The sequence below is a fragment of the Podarcis melisellensis genome (genome assembly GCF_964234715.1).
Source record: "Podarcis melisellensis genome assembly, chromosome: 4".
Classification (NCBI taxonomy): domain Eukaryota; kingdom Metazoa; phylum Chordata; class Lepidosauria; order Squamata; family Lacertidae; genus Podarcis; species Podarcis melisellensis.
In genome coordinates, this window is record NC_138531.1 from 28,671,270 (window position 1) to 28,688,351 (window position 17,082).

The following is a 17,082-nucleotide window of genomic DNA, read 5'->3' on the forward strand; positions in this document are numbered from 1 at the left end:
ATAAATTAATAGAGTTTGCAGAGTTAGTGAGTTTGACGGCCAAAATAAAGAATACTGATTTTTTTAAAAAGAAGCAAGTGGGAATGCCTTTGAAGAATATTTAAAGAAAGATGACATTAAGGTAAACTGGCAAGTAAGATGAGCCTATCATCAGCAGTAGACAAGGTAAGTGATGGGAAAGGATGAAAAAGGATGGTAAAATAAAGGAGATGTAGCAAAATAAAGAATGTGAAATAGGATGTCAGTGAAGGATAGGTTGGGAATAAGACTATGGATAAGACTATGGTAAAATGGTGAATGTATGTAAAACATAATCTGAAAAATGCATACATAAAATTCAGCAGAAAAGGATAAAAAAGAAACAATGCATATAACTGGTTAAAAATAGTGACTCATTAAAATATAATACTATGCTGCTGAAACATGCTTCCACATAGGGGATGAAGCTCTTATGCATATCAGTCATATAATTTTGTTGTTGTTTTCAAAATTGCATATGAAATTGCATATAATTAGGCTTTGCTTATAAAGCAATAATAATAATAATCCAGTGTAAGTGGATATTTATAGAATAGTCAGTGCAATGTGGGCAAATCTTGATTAGGTTAGAATTGCTGGATTCTGTTTAGAATCAATTGCTCCTCCATCTTCATGAAAGCGGATTCTTTCCCCATCCCTACTACGGAGTTTCCACCTCAATTGCTTATACTAAGCTCTCAGACTGTGGTTGTGGTCCACGAGCTTCATTCAGGTAGTCTCTAAAAATACAATTAAAAAGCATACAGCCTCTGGCACAGCCCTTTGAAATTGCTACAACAGACAAAGAAACTATCAAGTGGTCCTCCAAGATCTTCAACTATTTCCAAGTGGGTCCACGGGACAAAATGTTTGGGAAACACTATTCTGGGATATTTATCCTGTTGCCATCCTGTGTATGTTTTGTATGAACACAGTTGCCACAGATTAATTGACTTTTAGTGGGCTGGGCACTTTATAAGTGCCATGAAGCAGGGGTCTCCAGCTGGCAACCATGGGCACATATGCGCCCACAGAGACCTTCCCTGGTGCCCACATAGGTATCCCCTCCCCTGCTGAAATTAGACTTGAAAGAAGCCTTCTGTTGTAGCCAACATAATAGGTTGTTGTGTGGCTGGTTTTGGTGCATGAGCGTGTGGCACTCACAATACTTTCGCTGGTTCGCAGATGTGCCCAAGGGCCGAAAAGGTTGCATAACTATGGCAGGCACATCCCCCCACCACACACACACCTTGTACGTCGGCTCCCAAACAATCAAACCTGGAAGTGAGTGTTTCGGTTTTCGAACGTCCTTTTGGAAGCCGAATGTCTGACGGGGCTTCCGTGGCTTCCGATTGGAAGCAAGAGCTTCCTGTGGCCAATCAGAAGCTGCGCTTTGGAAGTCAAACATTTTGGAAGCCGGACAGACTTTTGGAACGGATTCTGTTTGGCTTCCGAGGTACAACTGTATAATATTTGTCTCTGTATCACCACAAATTGGACTGTAATATAGCCCAGGGGAGAACAAAGGCATCGTGACACCTGGGGCGGCAAACCGCTATGTACGGGACATGTGCGGCATTTCTACCTACAGCGCATGTGCCGTACATAGCGGTTTGCCAGCAGCGCCGCTACAGCACCGTACAGACAGTGCCGGGATCCTCTGCTTGTGGCTGCAGCCGTGAACAGAGGATCCTACACATTCGGTGGCACAATGGCTGCTCGCATCATCGCAAGCCCCCACGGGGACCCTTCTTGTCACCCCCCCCCCAGACATGGCACCCGGGACGCCACTGATGTAGCCTCAAGGTAATGTCAGTTTTCTCAAGGTTAACCATTTCATATGGAATCTGGAGATTAGCACATTTTTCTCCTTGGCATCAGATTATGACTCCCCACCCCTACCCGCAAAAAATTATGTCTAAACAATTGCTGCTCAATTTCCTTTTGTTCAGATATTGTTTGTCTTGGTGTGCTCTTCATACTTTCAACTAACTAGGACGTATGGATCTTGCACTATCTTCCTGCTAGCAAGCATATTTCATCACGACAAGTTTAAAGGGCAGAGGAAATGCTTCCTTCAGAGATAAAACTTTCCCACATATCAGGATATTAAAAAGGGAAATTGATTTACACCCTTTCCCTAAGAAGAGGATATTAATCCTTTGTAAGCAAATGCACTTCCAGATACAATTACAGGTCCAGCATTCCCGTGAAGCACCAACAGTTTTATCTGCACCTACTTTGTCCAGAAATTGAAGTGATTATTGCTGCACACAGTAATTATCTTAACATGTGGTGTGATGCTGATTAAATGGAGTCTGCAAGTGACAAGTATATCAGTGGACAAACTTAAAGCCCTCTGATTTCAATGAGTCTAAGCATGACCAAGTCTGGATCCAATCCATTATGTTCCAAGTTTCCCAATCATATTTACTCCAGTTAATTGGAGTGCCTTGTGTGTCTCTGCCATCAGCTTGCATCCATCTGTTAATTTTACCTTGTAAAACAGATTTCGCAACTCCACAGAATAGTAATATGAGTAAGACAAACCGTATTCATGAGAATATTCACAAAACCTTCAGATTCATTTTGCAAAATAAAATCTGACTGAATGTGGAGCGCGACTTAAGGAGGGGAACACCTGAGGTGAGGACCCAAATTTACTTAAATGTAGGGTTGCGACAGTCAGTGGTGGAGCAAGCCAATCGGGCACCTGGGGCAGCACGCGTGCCCTGCACCCAGGGGCGGGGCCAGCCACCTGTGGGGCGGGGCCAGCTGGGGCAGGATGCTCCACGGGGCCAACGAGGAGTCTGCCTGCCTCCTCCCGCCCTACAGCTAAGGGGGAGGCAGCGGGTGGACTGTTGGGGGCAGCGCGGAGCCTGCGGGCACCCAAGCCACCACATTACTCCCAGGACAGACATGTGGCCCGGGCACACTGCAGGCCACCCAGCATTTTGTCACCCCCCCAGTGGTGACACCTGGGGCAGCCTGCCCCCACCACACCCCCCTTCCTCCGTCCCTGGCGACAGTGACCATATAATAGTAATAGTAGTAATTGTTGTCATCACTATTTTGTGGGAGGCATTAAAGGACTTAAAAAGTAAAGGTAAAAAGGGACCCCTGACCATTAGGTCCAGTCGTGGCCGATTCTGAGGTTGCAGCGCTTATCTTGCTTTATTAGCCGAGGGAGCCGGCGTACAGTTTCCGGGTCATGTGGCCAGCATGAGCAGCACTCTGGCAAACCAGAGCAGCACACGGAAATGCTGTTTACCTTCCTGCCGGAGCAGTACCTAATTATCTACTTGCACTTTGACATGCTTTCGAACTTCTAGTTTGGCAGGAGCAGGGACCGAGCAACGGGAGCTCACCCTGTTAAAGGGGTGCATAAAAAGTGCATAAAAGTGCTCTTTTAAAAAGTGGGCTTCTTGCAGTTAGAAAGGTGGCAGAAAATCCGCTAGAAAGTGTGGGATGAATGAATCATTAATGGGAAGGCATGTAAGCACCCTGAAAGCAAATGAGGATAGATGCAGGATGAATGCTCCTTGTTAAATACCCACCCAGGAAACAAATCAAAACAAATGCTCTATAAAGGCAGGGAATAGTTTAACCACTGTGTGCAAGCAGAGCTGGATGAATGCTGGATAAACAGGTTGTCTGGAGGAGCCCAAAGTAGCAGCAACATGGTGTAGATATCAAAAAGAAAGGCAACAGAAATTAGATTTTTATAGCTACAAAAGACATGGTGTCTCTCTGAAACCTCAGTATTTGCATGTAAATTCTTGTCCCCTTTGTAATATCTATTTTCCAGCAACTCTTCTGATGTTTGCTGATCCCTCCTCTGATTAAAATCTTTGTTTTTCCCAACAACCTCCTCCCCACAGGCCTGCCTTAGATCTCTCTCTCTCTCTCTCTTTGCCGTAGTGACTTGGCAATTATTGATCCTTTTTTGTTATTAAGAGAACTTGCTTTCAGGTGGCATTTGTCTGAGATACATACGGAAAATCAGGCTGCTGCTTTCTTTTACACAACGTGCCAACATCTTCTATAACTTTTTGAGGAAACGTAAGCTCCTTTTCGAAAGCTTATTTCATAATGCACCAACCAGGGCGGGTGGGGTGTAATTTGGTGTTTTGAATCGTACTGATCCTACACAAATTTCCTCCCTTTGTCAGCAAAATGCAGTAAATATGTTAAGTGGATAAAGTACTTAAGAAGGGATTTGTGATCTTTGTTTCATTTATGTACGGTGGTTTCTTGCAACAATTGAACTCTTTCATTTTCTTTACGATCATATTTTTGATTCACATTTTGCTTTATTACATTTAGGAGTCTATTATTAACCCCCCCTTTTAGAACATGGTCTCTTCTTTCATCTGAATTTCACATTGCTGTGTTTCATGTTATTTATTCAAAAGTGCGTAAGTAAGGGACACGGGTGGCGCTGTGGGTTAAACCACAGAGCCTAGGGCCTGCTGATCAGAAGGTCGGCGGTTCGAATCCCCGTGACGGGGTGAGCTCCTGTTGCTCGGTCCGTGCTCCTGCCAACCTAGCAGTTTGAAAGCACGTCAAAGTGCAAGTAGATAAATAGGTACTGCTCCGGCATGAAGGTAAATGGCGTTTCTGTGCACTGCTCTGGTTTGCCAGAAGCGGCTTAGTCATGCTGTCCACACTGGCTCCCTCGGCCAATAAAGCGAGATGAGTGCCGCAACCCCAGAGTCGGCCACGACTGGACCTAATGGTCAGGGGTCCCTTTACCTTTACCTTTACATATGCGTAAACTCCACCCCACCCCCCAAAAAAAGTATTGCAAAACCTCCAATTGCCAGAGTTAATTAACAGTACAATATTGTCATCTTAAACAGTTCCTCTAAATTAACATGGCCGATAGCCCAGATTTAGAGGTCAGAAAATGAAGCAATGAGCCTCTCCATCTGTAGCCACAAACTTTATATTATTCCCATTGTGGGTTGGGATCATGCATGCAGCAATGAACAGACATCGACAAACTTCTGTGGCGAGATGGTGTCTGTGATTGACATAGTCAAGACAGACACCAGCACCAGCCTATCTGCACAAAGCTAGGTCCCAAGTCAACACTGGTAGTAGCTGCATACAAAAGGCCTTGTATCTACCTGGACTGCCTCTGTGAGATGGGTATTTGGGGCACTGTTTTACAGTTCTTCTGTTATCTACCTACTGTCTTGTGTCCATAGAGTAGCATTAGAAGACTGTGTTTTGGTTCCTTGCACTACGGTGTAACACAAGGTACAATGTTGTCCCCTGTGCTTTTTAACATCTATCTGCAGCCACAAGGCATACTACAATGCCTTATGCCAGGCTTAGGCAAACTCAGCCCTCCAGATGTTTTGGGACTACAGTTCCCATCATCCCTGACCACTGGTCCTGTTAGCTAGGGATCATGGGAGTTGTAGTCCCAAAACATCTGGAGGGCTGAGTTTGCCTATGCCTGCCTTATGCTCTCAGCAGAAAGGTAGGTTGCTTGGCAAATCTCTTTAGATGATAGGTTCCCAAAATGAAAGAAACGGGAAAGGTAATTCAAGAAGGTTATTTGTTTGAGTGTTAGATGATTGAAAACTGTTGTAACAAAGGCCATTTGGTTAGAGTTATATGAGTGTTTGATAATTTCTGCTCTTAATTTTAGGACTTGCAAATAATGTTTATAGATGCTATGATGATTGCAATTTTCTGAGGTCATAAGTTGTTCCTTAATAGTTCAGTAAAGTTAATTGGATAGATATTGCTATTAATAACCATGAATGCTGATTCACTAGACAGGCAAATGGTTTGCCTATCTAGTGAATTAGAACTCATGAGGACTTTATTATCATTAAAAACTACATACTAAAACTACACAATGCATTTATTATGTCACTATTATATGTACTTAAATATATTATATTGCCTATTGACAGCATTTGGGTGGGGGCAGGAAGAAGACCCTGTTATTAGACTGGGGACTCACCTACATTCGTAAAGATAAAGCGTTTTATTTACGTTATAACACTGTGACACCAGATGGCGCTGTGGAGTCCTGTATTTTGCCAAAGGGATTTCCCTGTATGAAGTTTACAACACATTTAACTGAATCACTTTTTTGATGTGTCCTAGGTGCAGAAAAGTTGCTTACTTGGCTGAAACTCACGTTCAGCACCTAATGGAAGCACAGCCATTTGTGCTTCCATTCCCCAAACAAATGGCTTTTGTGGAACGAATTCCCTTGGGAAATTGTGGACTCTCCTTCACTGAAGACTTTCAAGCAGAGGTTGGATTGCTCTCTGTCATGGATGCTTTAGCTGAGATTCCAGCTTCGCAAGGGGTTGGACTAGATGATCCTCGGGGTCCCTTCCAACTCTAGAATTCTATGTTTCTATAACGGCACCAGTCAGCTCTTTGGGGGTCTGGAACTCCAGAGACTGATCATGATAAATCTGATTCCTGTGATCAAGCCAGTTGCTATCAGCCATCCATCACCTTGACTGAAGCAACAAGTTCAGGAGTCCATCTATTTGCTGCTGGTTATTTGTCTGTTGGCAACAGGAACATCAGGTTGTGCAATCACTGTTTTACTGTACAGTTAACACCATGCATGGACCCTAACTTAGCATGCCTCACAGGCTGAAATTTCTGTACATTGGGTTGCAGCGAAAGGCACAGGACTGATTATCGTGGAAAGGTGACTATGCTAGTGGAAAAGAAATGGGAGGAGGCGGATGGGACTCTACACTCACTTAAAATCAGCGTCAGTGCCTATGTGCCTTCTCAGTGGCAGCTCCCAGATTTTGGAAACCACTCCCTGGAGAAGTTAGATGGGCTCTCTCCTTGTCCTTCTGCCACCAGGTGAGGACTTTCTTGTTCCAATAAGCTTTCGGGAACTGACTGCTTTTAATGAAAGCACTGGCATTGTGCTGCTTTTATGGAAATTATCTGGATGGTTTTAATAGTTGTTGTTTTTTTAAGTACATATGGTATATTGTTTTAACTCTATCAATGTTTCATTATTTTCTTCTTCTTTTATGTTTTTAACTGTTCTTATTTTTATCTGTAAGCCTCCTTGAGTCCCTGTCAGGGGAAAAGGGGGAAAGTCCCTGTCAGTGGGGTAGATATAAATAAATAAAAAATAAACACAATAAGAATAATAAATGATGCTAATAACTCAGCAGCAGGCTGCCTTCTGGAAAATGGAATTTGAATCTCTCAGGCAAGACTGTGCCTTTGCCTCGCAGTGTTCCCACCCTCAAGCAACACGTCTCACGTGATTTTCAAAAGTGTCAACGCGAAGAAAAATTGTCCCCACAGAAACATGAAAACCCATCCACACCTCAAGCGAAGTGATGATGGTGACAGGATATCACATTGAAGGTGGGCAGCATAGACTAGCGTTCACTCCCGTGCTTTGGAACACGTGCCGTTGGTTGGCAGGCTGCTTGAAAAAGAAACAAGAAAACAAATCATAGCAGGAAACAAAACAGGACAAACAGCCCACTCCATCTTTTGTTGAGCCAGTGCAATAGTGACACAACCGGTGGCATAAACTGGCAATTCACTCCTTTTATGCTATAGGGTAATGCTATGAAGGGACCCCTGACCATTAGGTCCAGTCATGGCCGACTCGGGGGTTGGAGCGCTCATCTCGCTTTATTGACCAAGGGAGCCGGTGTACAGCTTCCAGGTCATGTGGCCAGCATGACTAAGCCACTTCTGGCGAAGCAGAGCAGCACATGGAAACGCCGTTTACCTTCCCACCAGAGGGGTACCTATTTATCTACTTGCACTTTGATGTGCTTTCAAACTGCTAGATTGGCAGGAGCAGGGACTGAGCAACGGAAGCTCACCCCGTCACAGGGATTCGAACCTCCGACCTTCTGATCGGCAACTCCTAGGCTCTGTGGTTTAACCCACAGCGCCACCTGAGTCCCAAATGCTATCAAAAGCAGTGTCTATTTTTGCAATGACCAATCCTCAGGTGCCATCTTCTTAAGGGGACTGAGGTGTTGCCCATGCGCAACATCACACAACGACCTGACATCGCATGCACAACACCAGGCGGCGAAGCCAAACGCTCTCTGGATATTGAGGGGGCTTGGAGGAACTGCCTTGGCCCCTAGGAGTTGGTGCGCCTGCCCCAATCCATCCCTGAGCCATAACATTTACCGTAGAATGGGTGGAGAATCTCGCAGGCTTCTCCTCAGGCCATACTGACTCTGCCCAGGCCACACCACTTACAAGCTTTGCTTTGCACTGTGACTATTTTTACCTGGCTGAAATGTGTCCCTGAACTCTGAAAATGTCCCTTGCTTGTCTGGAAGGATTGTGTGTTGTGTGTGAAGGAACGAGCCTACTGCACAAAGATAAATTTTCCCCATGGCAATTAATCGAGCTTCTGGTATATATTTCTAGTGGCTAACACAAGGGGCTTGGCAATTCACAATATGATAGCCAGGCAGCAACCACAAATGTTTCTGGATAACTGTAATGGATTTGGGGGGAAAGGACCAGTCAGCACAGAGCGATTATGGCAGTGTAGCACACCATATTAAATCAGATATTATTTTGCAAAATGAGTCTGAGGGTTTTGTGAATATACTCCTGTATACTGTTGTGCTGGCTAATGTAACTATTTTTAGTGCAATCCATTATAACTTGTACGGATGAGAGAAGGATGAGCGAATCTTTGGGAAGGCAGGTCTGCAATGTGGCCAGAGTTCAGCAAGTTCCAGTGACTGATAGCTATAAACAGGACCTTGTTTTAAGCAAAACATCAGGTTACAGGAAATGTAACATTCCTTGGGAGTTTAAACTGCATGTTCCAAGATAGCTGCACCCATTTTCCTAGGCGGTAAAGGCACAGTGATAGGGACAGAGATGATAACCTTGTGTTGGATGACTGAGAGCTCTTCAATAATTGAAATCAATAAATATTTTTGAAAACTGGTACCACCAGTTTGGTCTCTGTGCCTTTCCTCTTTGCTTCAGGTTGCATTTATGACAGCAGGAGCCATAGAACACACTTTGATGTGTGGTCAGTCAGGCCCCGACCCAGCTGAACTGCTGTTGCTTGACAAAGACTTTTTCTATTCCATAAGGCTTTTAATGTATTATGCCTGTTACTAACTTTTTACCTGAGGCTTTCATTTGTTTTAAACCCCGTGTTCTTTTGTTGGTCTACTGATCGCTGTGTAAAAGGTTTTGTGGCCAACTCTGGTGAAAAGCAATCTGTGAATATTGGAAATAAATACATAAATGTGAAGAGAATACTATTTATAAAGTTTACCAGCATGCAAATGTAGAACAGAAGTGCTAATAACCATTGTCTGGAAATATCTCCTATTCATCGCAACAGATTCTGCAAACCATACGGCAGCCTCTGCAGAGAATATAGCCTAGATGGAAGGGTGTGGGTGTAGAAACTATCCTACAGTAGAAAGTGAAAATTTTGCCCTGCCCACTTTTGTCTCTGGCTATGCCCACCTGGGGACACGGGTGGCGCTGTGGGTAAAACCTCAGCGCCTAGGACTTGCCAATTGCATGGTCGGCGGTTTGAATCCCCGCGGCGGGGTGTGCTCCCGTCGTTTGGTCCCAGTGCCTGCCAACCTAGCAGTTCGAAAGCACCCCTAAGTGCAAGTAGATAAATACGGACCGCTTACCAGCGGGAAGGTAAACGGCGTTCCGTGTGCTGCGCTGGCTCGTCAGAGTACCTTCGTCATGCTGGCCACGTGACCCGGAAGTGTCTGCGGACAGCGCTGGCTCCCGACCTATAGAGTGAGATGAGCGCACAACCCTAGAGTCTGTCAAGACTGGCCCGTACGGGCAGGGGTACCTTTACCTTACCTTTACCTTATGCCCAACATTACCATGTGGACCCCAGAAGGTTGCCTGTAAGGTAATGTGGCCCTCAGACTGAAAAGTTTCCCCTCTCTGACGTAAGATGTTGCGATATATGGAAGCCCCACATGAAACACTCAAGAGTCATGCTACAATTTAAGTAAGGCTATGTTCCAATTGCAGTCTTGCATCATCCAGGAATCAGCATACACAGGTGGGATTACATACAGGGGAGAAGGCTGTGTGGGGAAGTCAAACATACCTCTTTATACTAACCGGCTGTAGACCAATTTGGCAACGCCCCATGTCTCATGTTCATAGGAGCCAACTTCAAGGGGCCGAGGGGTCTTCAGCCTCCTCTATAAAATATTTGAGGGCCTCCCACAAAGTAGATAGGTGCTGGCTTTCAAATAGGGTGTGTGCACCGCATCATGTGATTACTTATTTGGGGCTGAGTTTACCGGGGGGTTCCCCCCTCAATATTTTATTCAAATTGGCACCTCTGCTCATGTTGCTGATTCACAATTCAGCGTGGGACCAATTCAGCATCAGCCTTTATGCGCTCAAGACCATTCTCTGAGTCACTTCTGGAGTGGCGCCCTTCATGTTAAGGATTTCTATACTTATTTCCAATGTATCTCCTGCAGCAAGGTTAGGTATTCCAGGTCAGTTTGGTAAATGTTAAAGAGTTAAAAACCATTTGGTCTCAAGAAGCTTCTATGGCTTTAGCAAGGCTACTCCTGAATAAAAGTAAAGGGACCCCTGACCATTAGGTCCAGTCGTGACCGACTCTGGGGTTGCGGCGCTCATCTTGCTTTATTGACTGAGGGAGCCAGCATACAGCTTCCGGGTCATGTGGCCAGCATGACTAAGCCGCTTCTGGCGAACCAGCACAGCGCTACGGAAATGCTGTTTACCTTCCCGCCGGAGCGGTACCTATTTATCTACTTTGCACTTTGATGTGCTTTCAAACTGCAAGGTTGGCAGGAGCAGGAACCGAGCAACGGGAGCTCACCCCGTCGCAGGGATTCGAACCGCCAACCTTCTGATCAGCAAGCCCTAGGCTCTGTGGTTTAACCCACAGCGCCACCCGCGTCCCTTACTCCTGAATAGACGGGTTTTAATATAATGGGACCCACATACAGTGATTTTCATAAGATCTCAAAGTGTTGAGCCTCAAAAGAATTTTTAAGACAGGCCAGTATTGTTCTCCCAATAGCACAGATGGGGTGCTGAGGGTAAGTATTAGTAGTTGAGTTCAAGGCTCAGCATAGATTTCATAGTGCAAACCCTAACAAGGAATGTGGAAGCTGTGGCCCTCCAGATGTTGTTGGACTACAATTTCCATCATCCTTAACTCCTGGGGCTGATGGGAGTTGGAGTCCCACAACATTTGGAGGGCCACAACACCGAGGCATCCCAAACCTAAACTTGACCTTGAGCTCCGGTCAATCTCTCATGCCCGATTAAAAACATTTAAAACCTTGGCTGTGCCAAATGTGCATTTATTTTATTTTCCTTATATTTAATTTCCTCCCACACTTACTGATTTTATACAGATACACATCACAGTTTCTTTTGTTCCCAAAGTTAATTGGTTCCTCTCAGTGGACATTGAAAATAATTAATTAAACTGAAGATCTGCAAGCTTAAAATACCTCTCAAATTCAAAGAGACCACTTTTAAATGGCCAGCTTTCTCTTGAATACCTCCCAACTGCAGATCTCATAATGCATTTTTTCTGGAGTTGCGTCAAATCAGGTCTCTTTTAATGTGTGCCAAGTGCAGCCATGGGATTGGATCTCACAACATCTTTTTCTTTTTCACTTCAAAGCAGCTGTCTGAGGCTACAGATTTAATCAGGAAGCGGTGTTGATGTGTTTGGGAGGGAGGGGTGGACATATTTCCATCATGCCATTTTCCTATTCAAATCGCCCCCCATAACTGCTGTTAGCTCTACTGGGGGGAAAGGTCAAGTACAATACACATAACTGTCTCTTTACCTCCAAGAAGCTAATAGGTTTTGGGAACAGGAGAAAACAAACGACCATTGGGCAACAATAATAAATAGTAAGGGAAAAGGTTAAATTGTTGCTTGATCAAATTAGCAGTCCCAGACAGCTCTGGAGTTAAAAAAGGAAGCTGGAAGATCCAGTCATGTATTGCCAGCATCACCTGTAATATCTGTTTGGCACTCATGTGACGCTAAATTCAAATGCCTTGAAGCAAGTTGCAAGAAAGAAATAAGTGGGCAATCTGATTTGAGCAACAGTAACCAGTCCAGGTGTCTCTGAAAACACAACTGAGTGGCAGTGAAGGATTCGGGGGGTGAAAGGGACACATGTTTCTATGTCTGGTAGCAAATACAAAAAAAAAGTGTGGTGATCACACAGGGTCTCCGGACGTTTAACGGTCTATTGATCCCTGTGCCACCACTGTGCTTGCTTCCCCGCTGCCACCAACCCGTTACTCTCGGGTACACACTGAATCCAGACAGTTGTTAAAATTGAACCAAATAAACAAGTTTATTTTATAAACATTAACAAGTTTATGGTTTCTCAGATAATATTCCTGTCAGTATCTTAACTTTAGTTTCTTTACCGCCCTATACCTTCCTAATACCTTCTGAATGATTATCTCAACTGTTTGACTGACTCCTCTTAACAGATTCCCTCACTCTCCCACATCAGACTAGCCCAACCCACAGACTTATCCTCTCTGTCTCTTCTCTAACTCTAGGCTGACTTCGCAACCCCCCTAACTCTAACTCCTCCCCTTGGGTTCCCATTGGTTAGTCATTTTACAATTAGTTAACCCTTTCCTTATGAACCCAGTATGATGTCACACATCTAGGAGGGCAAACACCACAACAACCAACACCATTGGCTTATTATGCTTAAGACTTCCCATTTCCAGAGCACATTTCAAGCAGGAAGAGGTTTGAGGGAAGGGTGCAGATGGGGCAGTAGACAAGGACAAAAACTCAAGACCTAGAAATGTAGAAAAGAAAGAAGGGAATGGAAATTAAGTATGGCTGTTGCCCATATACATGCTTCTACCATTTGTTGGGCATTTCACTACCCACCCTACCATAAAGCTTGTAAAATGCATTAGTTCCCTAAAAGCACGAAACATTTCCTGAACTTGGAATCCAGTAATTGCATCTAAAATTCTAAAATTTCGCTTTGCCAGCTTGTAAATGCTTAGCAGTTCTTTCGGTGTAGCTTCCACCCCAATCTCTGAGCACAGCAAGATTCCAGGGGTTCTAGGTTCATGGTTCCTTTTGGAAATGAGGCACAGCAGAGACGGTGGTGTCTTTATGATATACAGTTTATTTACACATTTATACAACCTGAGCCTATGATGGAAGGTTTCACAATAATACACCCCATGAGGTTCTTGCTTTTCCCATGGCCTCATTGTTGGATGCCAGCAGAAATCAACCATGACCCTCTGGCCCTCTGCTTCAGCTTAATAATAATAATAATAATAATAATAATAATAATAATAATAATTTTATTGTTTATACCCCACCCATCTGGCTGGGTTTCCCCAGCCACTCTGGGTGGCTTACAGCAAATTTAAAAACACAATAAAAGCATCAAACATTAAAAACCTCCCGATACAGGGCTACCTTATGTTTTCTAAAAGTTGTGTAATTCTTTATCTCCTTGACATCTGAAGGGAGGGTGTTCCACAGGGAGAGCGCCACTACCAAGAAGGCCCCTGCCTGGTTCCCTGTAACTTTGCTTCTCACAGTGAAGGAACCAGCAGAAGACCCTCAGAGTCCGAGCTGAGTGATGGGGGTGGAGATGCTCCTTCAGGTATACTGGGCCATGGCCATTTAGGGCTTTAAAGGTCAGCACCAACACTTTTAATTGTGCTCGGAAATGTACTGGGAGCCAGTGAAGATCCTTTAGGACCGGTGTTATATGGTCCCAGCGGCTACTCCCAATCACCAGTCTAGCTGCCACATTCTGGATTAGTTGTAGAGTCTGAGTCGCCTTCAAAGGTAGCCCCACGTAGAGTGCACTGCAGTAGTCCAAGCAGGAGCTAACCAGGGCATGCCCCACTCTGGCGAGATAGTCTGCAGGCAGGTAGGGTCTCAACCTGCATACCAGATGGAGCTGGTAAACAGCTGCCCTGGACACAGAATTGACCTGCACCTCCATGGACAGCTGTGAGTCCAAAATGACTCCCAGGCTGCAGACCTGGTCTTTTAGGTGCATGGTTGCTGCAATTAACCTACTGCAACTATTTCTCACATTCTGAAAACAACAACTCTCCTTCCAACCCTAAAACTCTCCTCCTTTTGTCTTTCCGACAACTCATCTTTAGCAGGCCATTACCAGTCTGACCCCCTGCTTGTATTTTAACATTCTAAATTCAGTGTCTTTCACCCTGGAATTATAAGGGGGCTCCAGGACTTAGAAGGGGAGTCCAGACTCGCCTCAAACTCATAAAAATACGTGCAAACAAAAAATGTGTAGGATCAGAGTGCCATCTTTCTTCACATTTCAATGAAATGTCATATAATTAGATTTCTTTTCATATAAAAATAGTCTGTTATGCATGGCTAAGGTCGCTTCCAGGTGACCTGTTTATTAAGCATTCATCCTGATTTATTTGTTGAATGTAGGGAGGCTAGATAAATGTTGGCTATCATGCATTTGTGCTGATTTCATTTTGGGGAAGTTAGATGATCAAACATTATCTCAGAATTTCTAATTCATTTTCCTGTCGCTTCTCACAAAAAGTCTAAATTGGGTGGGTGTTTTTTTTGGGGGGGGACACAATTTGGTTGGACAACAGCACAAAACCAGTTTAGTTCTGCAACCTGAATTTGTCAGTATGTGACTGAATCTCACCTGAAAATGGTGACAGTGTGGAATCCTAAACTGAATACAAATGCTTCCCATTTAATAGCATGGGTTAACAACACAATGTTGTTAATTTGCATCTGGATATTTCCTGGGAAAATAAAGAGTTTTCATCTGGCGACATGCACTAAGTGGCATTTGGTAAAAGCAGCAGAAAGATATCTCAGCTGAGTAGAATTTTAACTGTCTCCAGAATATCAAGCAGGATAAACATGCCCTCCACACAGGTGCTCCCCTATAATTACAGTACAGCAAATCCTCCAATCTGACTTTGGCCCAGTGGTTTGATTTCTGCTCCACTTGATGAATTTCGTACAAGACTAGTATAGACATTGGATAGACTAGTACAATTATATGTCTGGGAAGCATTGCTAAAAACACACTGAGCTCTGGGATAAACGAGAATGGGGTAAACGAAGGGCAGTTTTCTTGACCTGCTGCAATTATGTGAAGGTCACAAAAGCAACTCGCTGCCTTTTCTTTTTTTTTGCAGACGTAGCTGCTTTGGTGTTTATAATCATTGCTGATTTCTCCAGATCAAGGGCAACAGAGCCTTAATGCATATTGCATTCTTAACACTGGGAACTGGGGAGTTAAATATATGTGTAGAAAAGCTTCTTTTCCCATCCTCCAGTCAATGCCTTGTTAGATTTAGCATATATTCACAGGATGCTAATGCGGAGAATTATCTTACCAGAGGCTTTCTGAGGACGTATCTTCTACGTTAACAGCAATTGCTTCCTGATAATTTTCCCGTTTAGAGATGTAGCGAAAAGAGAAGAAGAAAAAGTAATCATACCAACAAAGCAACCTGTTTAGAGTTGGTCTCATTTCTAATAGTCTGGCTTGCAGTGCAGTCCTTTCTTTAGTACTTCTGAGATGCAGCGCTCTCGAGAGCCTGAAGGTGAAAGATCTTTCTGTGTTACAAACACACAAAAGAGGAAGTGGAGAAGTCGGGAGTGAAAGGGGAAAAATAAATTGCACAAATAAAGATATGGACTAGAATGCAGTGACTGCAATATCCACCTGGCAACATACTCATTCGTCTATATAAATACTTGCACAGAGAAATGTATAGACACATAACACCTGTAGCCATACAAGTATTTCAGTTTGTCACAATTTGAAGATGTTGCTGCTGAAGTCTACTAAGTCTGCACTCAAAGGGTTCAGGAAGCAATAATGCAAACACACAAATTCTAATACAGAGATCAGTCTGCATTTGGACCCAACTTTTCCTATTCATTGGGACTCGGGTGGCGCACTGGTCTAAACCACAGCCGATCAGAAGTTTGGCGGTTCGAATCCCCACGACAGGGTGAGCTCCCGTTGCTCGGTCCCTGCTCCTGCCAACCTAGCAGTTTGAAAGCACATCAAAGTGCAAGTAAATAAATGGGTACCGCTCCAGCAGGAAGGTAAACGGTGTTTCCGTGCGCTGCTCTGGTTCGCCAGAAGCGGCTTAGTCATGCTGGCCACATGACCTGGAAGCTGTACGCCGGCTCCCTCGGCCAATAAAGCGAGATGAGCGCCACAACCCCAGAGTCGCCCCCAACTGGACCTAATGGTAAGGGGTTCCTTTACCTTTACCTATCTCCTATTCATTGCAGAGATCCCATTGGAAAGAACCAACTGGCCATGCAGAAAGGAAGACCAATAGGCAAAATAAAAAGCAAATGCTTATGTGTGATAATCATGCAAGTGTCTAACAGTGATCTTAGGCGTGCATGTTGATGATTTGATCATACAGTACAGTTATCCCAAGTGAAGTACTGCAGCCAGCAAGTGCTGTCTCTGTCACCTTTGATAATTTCAAAGCAAGGATTTAGTAAGAAAGGGCTCTTTCTTTCTTTTTGGTGCCCAGGTTCAGCTCCTGAACATTTAGTAAGATGGCTGATGTGTATGGGAAGATCCTGGTTTAAAAAGAGGTAAGAATTCTCTTAACTCCAGAGAGTATATTCCTCAAACCCTGTGACATCACTTCTGGAAAGCAGGAAAGCAGAATGGAAATAACTTGCCTGCTTCTTACTTCAGTGTGGTGTAGTGGTTAAGAGCGGTAGTCTCGTAATCTGGGGAACCGGGTTCGCGTCTCCGCTCCTCCACATGCAGCTGCTGGGTGACCTTGGGCCAGTCACACTTCTTTGAAGTCTCTCAGCCCCACTCACCTCACAAAGTGTTTGTTGTTGGGCAGGAAGGGAAAGGAGATTGTTAGCCGCTTTGAGACTCCTTAAAGGGAGTGAAAGGCGGGATATCAAATCCAAACTCTTCTTCTTCTTCACACAATCATTCCTTCTGCTGAGCTGAATTTCAGACTTTAGGAGGGTTTGGGCTTTGGGCACCTGAA

At 44.3% G+C, this 17,082-nt stretch overlaps 1 long non-coding RNA gene across 1 annotated transcript; it reads right to left on the bottom strand.

The window, feature by feature from the left end:
* Window positions 1-7,014: 7,014 nt before the first annotated feature.
* Window positions 7,015-9,236, bottom strand: LOC309367877. Its single transcript, XR_014167412.1, has 3 exons — window positions 9,159-9,236; window positions 7,358-7,459; window positions 7,015-7,098 (listed from the first exon to the last, which is right to left on the bottom strand). It is a non-coding gene; the product is annotated as an uncharacterized lncRNA (long non-coding RNA).
* Window positions 9,237-17,082: the final 7,846 nt, after the last annotated feature.